The sequence below is a fragment of the Dipodomys merriami genome, unplaced genomic scaffold (genome assembly GCF_024711535.1).
Source record: "Dipodomys merriami isolate MVZ:Mamm:240054 unplaced genomic scaffold, mDipMer1.0.p SCAF_4, whole genome shotgun sequence".
Classification (NCBI taxonomy): Eukaryota; Metazoa; Chordata; class Mammalia; order Rodentia; family Heteromyidae; genus Dipodomys; species Dipodomys merriami.
Window position 1 is genome coordinate 39,685,248 of NW_027205603.1, and position 10,797 is coordinate 39,696,044.

Here is a 10,797-nt window from a genome sequence, read left to right on the forward strand (position 1 = left end):
TCTTTACTTGTACCCTGTGTACCACCGGTCATTTTTCTTGTCAGTCTCCTCTTATCTGTCACCAAGGGGTAAAAAATGTTGACTTGATGATTGCAGATCTTTGCCAGCTGGCGCAAGAGCTGGCAGATGCAGCAGTAGGTCATCAACATGCACTTGAAGAGTGGAGTGGAAAGGAGAAAATAAAACAACTACTATACTTTTTTCTTCCTCATTTTTTAATTGACCAAATTGACTCTTTCTGAGTGAGTAAATAAGAAGCCTGTATGCCATAACAAGTGAATAGTGGAAACAACATCTCTTGCTTGTAGTATCCTGGTTAAAACAAAACAAAACAAAACAAAAACCTAGCAAAAAACAAAAATGAGAGATATTCTACCTATACACTTCTTTCTTTTTCTTTCCTTCTTTCTCTCTTTCTCTCTCCTTTTCTGTCTCTCTGTCTCATTGTCTCTGTCTCTCTGTCTCTCTGTCTGTCTCTCTGTCTCTGTGTCTCTGTCTCTGTCTCTCTGTCTCTGTCTCTGTCTCTCTGTCTCTGTCTCTGTCTCTCTCTCTCTTTCTCTCTCTCATGTGTGTGTGTGTGTGTGTGTGTGTGTGTGTGTGTGTATGTGTGTGTGTGTGTGTGTGTGTGTGTGTGACCGCGCATGTGCATGCTTGAACTCAGGGACTGGGTGCTGGCCCTCAGTTGTTTTGCTCAAAGCTTGCTGGCATTACATCATTGGAGCCATACATCCACCTTCAACTTTTTGGTAGTTAACTGGAGATAAGAGGCTCACGGACTTTTCTGCCCAAGCTGGCTTTGAACCACAATCCTCAGATTTTAGCCTTCTGAGCACCTGACCAATAGCATCTGGTTGGAATTCATTCTTTAAAGTTCTGGCCCATGGTGCACTGAGAACATTAGAAGAACAGTCTGGGAAATGCAAAGAATTTAAAATCTGCTTTTTCAGGTTAATGTACAAGAGAACCCTTTAGCTGATCCAATGTGGAGTAACTATAAAGAGCAGACAACTGTCCACACAAAATAAAGTTTTCCTATCAGTAGTAACATCTTAGCAGCTTTCCTTTTATGATCCTGACATTTTCTCCTTTTTCAAAATCCAATTTGAGCTGGGAGCCCCAGGGGTTCACACTTGTAATCCTAGCTACTCAGGAGGCTGAGTTTTGAGGATCACGGTTCAAAGCCAGCCTAGGCAGGAATGTCCATGAGACTCTTATCTCCAATTAACCACCAGAAAACCACTGGCACTGTGGCTCAAGTGGTAGAGTGCTCGCCTTGAGCTGAAGAACTCAGGGACAGCACTCAGGCCCAGAATTCAAACCCCATGACCAACAACAACAACAAAAAAAATCCAATTTGAGTGCTTGTGATTTTTAAATGAAATAATAAAGCCATCAACACACAGTAAAAAGCTACATTAGCACTAGATATGATATATTAGCTAAAGACAGTATTTATAATCCTGAGTGTCTAGAGTCTATTTTATGTTAAAGTATTGAATCACTAGTCCTACCCAGTTACAGCCCTAAATCCATGAACTTCAGAATGACAGACTGGACTCTGGAGTCTTAATTTTTATATGGCTTCTTATTACCTTTTAAAATCCCTTCTAAAACTCCAAATCCCTTTAGCATGGCTGCAGGTTTTTCCTCAGCTGAACTGGCAGCAGGCTGATCTTTTCATTGGTGGGTAATGGATTTAGTTTGATTGCTGACATGGGAACAATGAGAGGATAAACAATTCCATTTGTGGGCATGAAATTCCCCATCTGTTGAGTGCATTCATGACTGAAGAGCGCTGGGCAAAGACAGATGAATGAGCCTGCCACGCCCCATGTAAATGACATCCGTCATACAAGCCAAACATGTGGTTTCATAAATCAAGAAGTAATAGCAACTCTGGTTGCTCATGTCATTAACAAGCCATCCACTTAAAGACCTAAGAATTTATCATAATATTGAGCCTATAAACGATCTCATGAAAGAAAACAAAAGTAGTAAAGAAAAATTATTCTTGAAGGTTAAACTTTCTCAGCTAGATACTCAAATATTTGTAAATGAAACAATATAATGTCTAGGATTGGCTTCAAGATAAAATTTTAATGAAAGCATAGGTACAGAGATGGATAAACAAGATTGGCCATGAATTGATTGGTGTTAAAAATGCATGATGGATGGGAGGAAAAGATGGAAGAAGTGACATTGATCAAGACACCTTGTGCTCAGAAAATGACCTGTTGAACCAAAATCCTCTTGTACAACTACTAAAAGATAATTTTTAAGCCAAAAAAAAAAAAAAAGGTTGGGTGCCCAAGGGACCATTAGACTGTAGTTTAATGCATATATTTAAAATTATTTTTTAAAGCAGAACCTAAGAGATACTCTTTATTGAATTAAATTGTACATCTGATTTTTTGAAACTTGTCAAGTATTCACAAAGCCGATAGATTTTCATACTACCAATTGCAGAAACACAAAATAAGTTTCCATATAATCCCGACAGAAGTAATCTTTCCTTCTATCGTTAAGAAAATAAACTATTTTTTTACAAGTTAAAACTACTAAGTTTACTATAGTGCAAAACACCAAAAACACTTGATGCAAAATCTATTACTTTTTAATAAAAAGTATGCCTTTTCATTTTCTATTCTTGGCCCAAATTTTAATTCTTTCCAGTAGAACCAAAACCTCCTGAACCCCTTTCAGTATCATCCAAGACTTGAACTTCTTCAATTTCTGGATAAAAAAATCTGTTCACAAATGAGCTGAGCAATTCAATCACCCTTTTTCACTTCAAACTTCTCTTTGTCAAAATTGAACAATATAACACCAACATTTCCCCTATAATCTTCATCTATGACACCAGCTCCTACATCGATGAAGTGTTTTGCAGCCAAGCCAGAACGTGGAGCTACTCTTCCAAAGCACCCAGAAAGAAGAGCTATCTGAATGTCCGTCTTCACAAGGGCTTTCTCCATAGGTGGTATTGTATAATCATAGGCACTGTACAGGTCGTAGCCTGCAGAATGTGGACCCCCGGGTTGGGGTCGTGGCGTGCTGGGAGAGCCTCACAAAGCAGAGCCGCATGTCGCCCTCCTTAGCAGGTCGAGTTCTCTTGCAGGGGGAGCTGGCGGGGGTCTCTTTTGAGCAGGGCATGGCCAATGGGGGAGAGGGAGGAAGAGAGAGAGAGAGAGAGAGAGAGAGAGAGAGACAGACAGACAGACAGACAGACAGACAGACAGACAGACAGACTGACAGAGAGACAGAGAGACAGAGAGACAGAGAGAGAGAGAGACAGAGAGACAGAGAGACAGAGAGAGACAGAGACAGAGACGGCGCCAGGTGAGCGCTATTTAAAATTATTATACAGAGAAATAAGGTATTTTAAAAATCGACGATAACTGGAGAAAATGGTATCATCCATCGTTCAGCATAAACATGTTTGTTCAAGTCCATCTTTTCTCAAAGAGAGAATTGTCTACTAAGAGTTCAAATATTTAACGAGTGAAGACGAAGCTATCACTGACAGAGATGCACATATTTCACAGGGAAATCAGGTAACACCTGCTGTGGTTTCTAAGAGTCCCACTCAGAACGCTAGAGTCCCAGCCCCTTAGCCCAGGACATGAGTGGCCACAGGAAGCCTACAGATGCTCCAGTCACACACACACACACACACACACACACACACACACACACACACACACACACACACATACACCAGCCCTCTACAATAGTGAATTACCATTGTTATCACCATTCCTGTATTCCATGGCTTCTTTTCATGGATGCTCTTCTTAGGTACTTTAATTAATGGGTTGATGTCAAAATAATAGAAAATGTAAGAACAATGAGAAGGGAGAACAGAAGGGAAGTGGAAACACCTTGTGCTGGGGTCTGTTCTGTTCCTTCTGAATCCTCCCAGGACACCTTGTTTCTGGTTCAGCTGGATTCCTCAGGGATGATAAGTTTGTCCGCATTAGCCTTGACACTGTTGCAAAGAAAAGAAGAGAAAGAGAAAGGAATCTATGGTCCCAGAAGGCCAAAGAGAGCATAGGCCATAATTTACTCCAAATAAAGTTACTAAGGACCTACTCTCCCCAACACTGCACAGAACATGGAGATCCCTACACTAAATAAAACACATAGCCTTTGTGGAATAGAGAAACAGAGGCATCCCTACTTGGCATGAGAACTACAATAAAGTACAGGGCCTAACCTGCTTGAGGGCATGATGGTGCACTGAAATCATCAAGTCCAAAGTCCTGGTGCCTGAAGAGATGTGACAAACTAGACAACCTCTAGAACTGCAACTTCCAACATGGTGGCCATGAGCCACCCAAGATCATTGATCTCTTGAAATGTGACCAGCCCAAAGCACAGTGTGCTAAGACTTATCATGAGTGAGGACGCTAAGGGACAGTACCCAGGCCCTGAGTTCCAAGTATCAGTATGAGCACAGAAAGAAAGAAAGAAGAGAAGGAAGGAAGGAAGGAAGGAAGGAAGGAAGGAAGGAAGGAAGGAAGGAAGGAAGGAAGGAAGGAAGGAAGGATGGAAGGAAGGAAGGAAGGAAGGAAGAGGAAAATATTGGGCATTCAAAGGCTAAGACTGTAGTTTAATGGTAAAGTGCCTGGCATAGGCCCTGGAAATTTACATGTGAGTATATTTAATTGACTATAACCAAAATATGACTATTTTAACATGTAATTGACATGAAAAATCATTCATGAGGTAGTTGATTTATTTTAAAGTTTTGATAAACATTTACTTTGACCCACAGGATTTTTTTCTTCATGGTAAGTTTTAAAAATCTGGAGAACACATGTGTAAAGATTCACATTACAGATAATAGTTACAGTGTGATTATACTATAAACAACTGGAGTGATCTTAGTCTTTATTAAGTATGTTAAAACTGATCTTTGCCAGTGTGTAAAGTGTTTTGACTGAAAATATAGATGTGTTCATCCTGTGGCAGCACTGGAATGTGAATTCTGGTCTTTAGCCCTCGATAGGCTTGTGCTCTATTACTATAGCCACGAGTCATGTCCCCAGTCTTACTTTTTTCTTTCTTTCTTTCTTTTTTTTTTTTTTTTGGTTTGGGTTATTTTTCAGGTAAGACCTCCCTCACATTTTTGTCTGGTTCAGCTTCAGACCAGTGTCCTCCTCCTCCAGCCTCCATGTAACTGAGATTACAAGTGTGAGCACCACCTAATACAAGCACCACTGGTTGCCAGGAAAGTGGGGTACATGCATCCCTGGTCCCAGAACACTTGCTCTAATTGGCAAATAAGAACCCAACATGACTAGTTATATTTAAATTTCATTAAACAACAAATAATTTTTAGTCTAAGTATTGCCCATGCAATATTTTAGGCACACTCATTACTTGTAAATAGTAAGTTGCTATTTACTGTAAAGTAAAATGTCACTTGATTGGCCTGTATTTTAGCTGACAACTCTACTCAAGCACCTGCCTGTGATCATAAGGGTCTTCATACACAACTTTGCATAAGTTAAAGATTGAAACCATCTCTCTTTCTCTCAGAGGAACTGAAAGTAGCATGTTAGGCTTTCTAAAATTATAACTATGGCTCATTTTACAAAACAAGCTGCTAAAGGTGAAATTCAGAGCGTTCTCCAATGCCCAGAGACTTGTAGACCTCTGCAGAGATTGCTTTTGGAGAGGTGAGGGTCCATATTTGGGAGTTATGACTGACCTAGGTTACTGACCTAGATAGTTTCCCCTGCAGGGTTGCAGAGTACATATCTAAAGTGCTTGATATATAATAGATATGCAACAGTAATGTTTGCTTATCATTATGGTTAGCATGTGATGGGGTTCCATACATGTAAACAGATTAGCACTGTCCAGCACAGGACAGAAAGTGACACATATCCCACCATTCAGGTCGAGAGCTAGTAGCCCTCTGCTTGGCCCCTGACTCAGCACCCTCTGAGTATGTTTAAAACCACACACTCATGGAAACAACCTCAGAGCTTTGGGATCAGAAAGAATACCTAGTCTATCTAGGCATGTGTGGATGTTTACCAAGATACTTAGTAAGTCTAACAGATACAAATATCAGAGCTCTATCAAGAACTCTCTTTCAAAATGACTGAAGGTAAATATCAAAATATGGCATGGAACCAGGCTCTAGTGGCTCATGCCTGTAATTCTAGCTACTCAGGAGGCTTAAATCTGAGGATTATGGTTCAAGGCAGCCTGGGCAAGAAAACAGAACCACCAGAAAACAGGAAATGGGGATGTGGCTCAAAGTGGTAGAGCACTAGCCTTGAGCAAAAGAGCTCAGGGACAATGGCCAGGCCCTGAGTACAAATCCCATGACTAACAAAACAAACAAAAAACACAAAAAGCAAGCATTTTTTATTTGTATTTGTATTATCAAAATTATATATATATGGTCACATTGGTAATCCTAGCTACTCAGGAGGTTAAGATCTGAAGGAAGTAGTTTGAAGCCAGCATAGGCAAAAAAGTGCATGGGACTCTTACCGCCAACTAACTAAAAAAAAAGGCTGGAAATGTACCTGTGGCTCAAGGAGTAGAGCGCTAGCTACTCTTGAGTGAAAAAGCTAAGGATAGTGCCCAAGCCCTGAGTTCAAACTCTAGGATTGGCACAAAAAAAAAAGAAAGAAAGAAGGAAGGGAAGGGAAGAAAGAAGAGAGAGAAAGAAAGAGAAAATAGAACAATGAAACCTGCTGAAATTGTTTTAAGAAAGGAGGGAGGAGGAGATTAGGGAGAGTGGTTGGGGGTGAGGTGGATGGAGTATGTTATACAGATACATGGAAATGTTACAATGAAACCTCCTTTGTATAATTGATGCATGCTACTAAAAATATATAATATTAAAAACATGAACCCTTTTTGCTTAGTTCACCAGAAGTTCTCAGACTTATTAAGAGTCAGAATCCCCTGAAGAGCTCATTCAAACAGATTGCTTGACTCCACCCAAATCAGAGTTTCTGACTTGGCAGGCAGATGGACCGTGATCATTTGCATGTCAAGCAAGGTCCCCAGAGAGGCTTATGTTTCTGCCTGGGCACAATTTGGGAACTACGGTGGCTCATCAAGAACCCTCTTTTTTGAGGGGGAAAGTTGAGGAAAGGTAAACAGGGCTCATGTATGTAGTCCAGGCTGGCTTCAAGCATGAGCTCTTCCTGGTCTGATTGATCATAGAACTGGATTTAAATATTTCAGGGGATGACCAGAGCTTCTTATAATTCTAATGCTTTTGGTTTTGAAAAGGGAAATGCTGTCTCCAATGTGCCCTGGGACCTGAAACACTCCTGCATAGACTGTTGGAACAGAAACCTGTGTTTTAGCAAGCTCCCTGGATGTTTCAGACACACACTAGACTCTGAGCAATGGCTTGGTGGGTTCCAGCCTCAAGGCTGTTTTAAGAGGGAAGGGTTCTTCTAACACGGTCCATGGGCTAAGCCTCCAGAACTCCAGGTTGGAGGAACACACAGAGATTGCACCGCTTAGTATTTCCTATTCATCACATTAGTAGCAAGCATTTTTGTAGAGCCTGCTAGGTTAAAGAAAGTCTTCTATTCACATAAATCAGTTACCCCTGGAGGAATTACAGAAGCCAAATCTAACAGTGGCAGTCAGAGTGCAGCAGCACGGAACCCACCGTAGTGAACTCCCAGAACTTCAGAGGAGACTGAAGACCAGAGCACCTGACACCTTAGGTTTAATCTTGTCCTAGACAGTGGTTACCTCAAGCTTTTGCAGGCATAATATGCACTTACTATTGCATATGGACAATACAGTATGCATTCCAAATGAAGTTTCATAGAGCACACACACACACACACACACACACACACACACACACACACACACACACACACACACACACACACACACACACACACACACCAAGGATTCTAAAGTACCAGGGGCAGGAATACAAGCACAAAGATGGATTCATATCAAGCATTGCCAAGGATTTGGGAAATATATTTCTCATGTCCTACCAGTGATTAAGGGTGGTAACTGATACCGAACTATTCAAAGGTAACTTGGAAGCTGGGCACCGGTGGCTCACGCCTGTAATCCTAGCTACTCAGGAGGCTGAGAGATCTGAGGATCTCAGTTCAAAGCCAGCCTGGGCAGGAAAGTTCGTGAGACTCTTATCTCCAATAAACTGCTAGAAAACTGGAAGTGGTGCTGTGGCTCAAGTGGTAGAGCGCTCACCTTGAGCTGAAGAGCACAAGGACAGAGCCCAAGCCCAGAGTTCAAGCCCCACTACCGACAAAAAAACAACAAAAAAAACAAAGGTAACTTGGAAAAATTACTCAGAACTTTAAACAAATATACACTATGACCTGCATTCCCACAATGTTGCTTTTAGAAGAATTAAGGGAACATGTTTAAAGATATCCATTAACAGAAATACTTCACACCCAGGTACTAGGGCTCATGCCTATAATCCTAGCTACGTAGGAGGCTGAGAACTGAAGATCAAGGTTCAAAGCCATTCCAGGCAGGAAACTCCAAGAGATTCTTATCACCAATAAACTACTCAAAAAATCTGGAAGTGGCACTGTGGCTCTAGTGGTACAGCACTAACTTTGAGCACGAAGAGGCTCAGGGACAGAGCCCAAGCCCTGAGTTCAATTGCCAGGACTGGCAAAAAAAAAAAAAAAAAAAAAAAAAAAGGTACTTCACAGCATTCTTCTCGTGGGGGAGGGTAGGGAAATGGTATTGGGGTTTTGAACTTGGGTTTTCTAATTTTTTTGTGTGTGAAAATACCATACAGATGGGTTACAATTACAAGGGCAAGGTAATGAGTACATTTTTTATCAAGCATTGTTGCCTCCTCCTTTGTTTCCCCTTCCCATCCCTTCCCATCTCCCTCCCACTTTCCCCTCCCCACCCCCTACCGTCCAAAGTTGTAAAGTTCATTTTTCAACATAACATCTTGTATATCTTATTGTTGCAATGGGTCAACCTGTATCCCTATTTAAACAATTTTGAACTTGGGTTTTCTAAGCAGAAACTCTACCTACCACTTGAGCCATGACAACAGATTTTTTTCTTTTAATTATTTCTTGAATAAGGTCTTACTGTTTTGAACAGACTGGCATCGATGGCAATCCTTCTATTTATGCCTCCCACCTAGCTGGGATTATAAACTTGAACTACCAGTTGACTGACCTTTATGTAATCTCACTAGCTGTTTTGCCTTGGCTGGCTTTACAATCTTCAGACATAATCCTCCCAATCTCCCTCTCAAGGAACTAGGATTGCAGATATGAATCACTACATCCAGCCCTCTTATTTATTTATTTATTTATTAGCAGAAGAGAAGTTTATTGCAAAGCAAAATATAAAGCTTCCCAGGGAGATGGACAGGGGGCCAAAGCCGATTATCTACCTTCTTGAATTTTTAAAAATGGAAATAAGCTATAGATCTACCAAGAAATAGTATGTACATTTCTATAATTCAGAAATTTCCTGCCTACTTATTTTTAAAATGAGAACTAAATATGTTGCACACAGGTGTGCATGTGGTATTTATTAACTTGATTTCTAGTTATAAAAGAACATATATAGCTGGGTGCTGTAATCCTAGCTACTCAGGAGGCTGAGATCTGAGGATCGCAGTTCAAAGCCAGCCCAGGCAGGAAAGTCCGTGAGACTCTTATCTCCAATAAACCACCAGAAAACTGGAAGTTGTCCTGTGGCTCACGTGCTAGAGCATTAGCCTTGAGCTGAAGAGTTGAGGGACAGCACCCAGACCCAGAGTTCAAGGCCCATGACAGACAAAAAAAAAAAAAGAAAGAAAGAACACACACACACACACACACACACACACACACACACATATATAAATGAATAAGCGTGAAAATATGCAAATATCAGGCATTTGTATAGTGGTTGCTTTAAGGAAGCAAGACGGTTGTGGTTTGGCTATAAAGTGTTCCCCAAGAGGCTCATGTGTTGAAGGCCTTGTCCCCAGCTGGTGGATCCAACTATTTTTTGATCTGATCAATGTTTGATCTAATCAATTATTTTTTGATCCAGTCTGTTTGATCTAATCAATGGATTCATCTCTGATAGATTTGTAATTTGATGGCATCATTGAGAAATGGTGGGAACTTTCAGAGGCCAGGCATATGTACAACAAGGAGATCCCTGGAGATGTCCTTGGGGCTGTACCTCATCCCAAGCCCCTGCTCACTCCCTGCTCTGCCTCCTATGAGCAGCCTCTGCCACACATATCCACCATCATGAGATTCTGACCCTTAGGCAGCCCAAAGCAAGAGATCTAGCCAATCTTGGAGTGAGACCTTTGAAATCATGAGCAAAAGAAATTCTTCCTCCATTAAGTTGTTTTCTGTAGGCGATTTTCTCATAAGGACAATTTAACACAGAGACTTGTATTTGAGAAAGTAAGGAAGTAAAAGTATATTTGGGGAAGCGGGTTTTACTTTTTCCTGCATACCCTTCTATAATTTTAACATTGTGACAACAATGGTACTACTTTTATTAATTTTTTTTTCCAGAACTGGACACTACACCTGTCATCCTAGCTACCTGGAAGGCTGAGATCTAGAGGATCTCAGTTTGAGGCCAACTAAGATGGAAAAAATTATGAGAAAAATTTATGGGATTCCATCTTAATCCACAGATAGGGGAGGTGATGTATGTCATCCCATGTTGCATGGGAGGCTAAGATTAGAAAGAAGAGGGTCCAGGCCAGCCCAGGCAGAAAACTTCTTGAGATTCCATCTTCAGTGAGTGCGGCTGACTGAGTAGTATGTT

The 10,797-nt window shown here is 41.0% G+C and overlaps 1 long non-coding RNA gene and 1 pseudogene across 4 annotated transcripts in view; both read right to left on the bottom strand.

Moving 5' to 3' along the window:
• The window catches only part of LOC138805766 (uncharacterized), a 49,817-nt gene that overhangs the window by 9,336 nt on the left and 29,684 nt on the right, over nt 1-10,797 (bottom strand). The window contains exon 4 of one of the 4 annotated variants that reach the window (XR_011365639.1): nt 3,882-3,988. The exons of the other annotated variants lie outside the window; for them this stretch is intronic. This is a non-coding gene — a long non-coding RNA (uncharacterized lncRNA). The remainder of the gene's footprint in view (nt 1-3,881; nt 3,989-10,797) is intronic. 4 annotated transcript variants of the gene reach the window in all.
• Nucleotides 2,618-3,153, bottom strand: LOC138806252 (deoxyuridine 5'-triphosphate nucleotidohydrolase, mitochondrial-like; annotated as a pseudogene).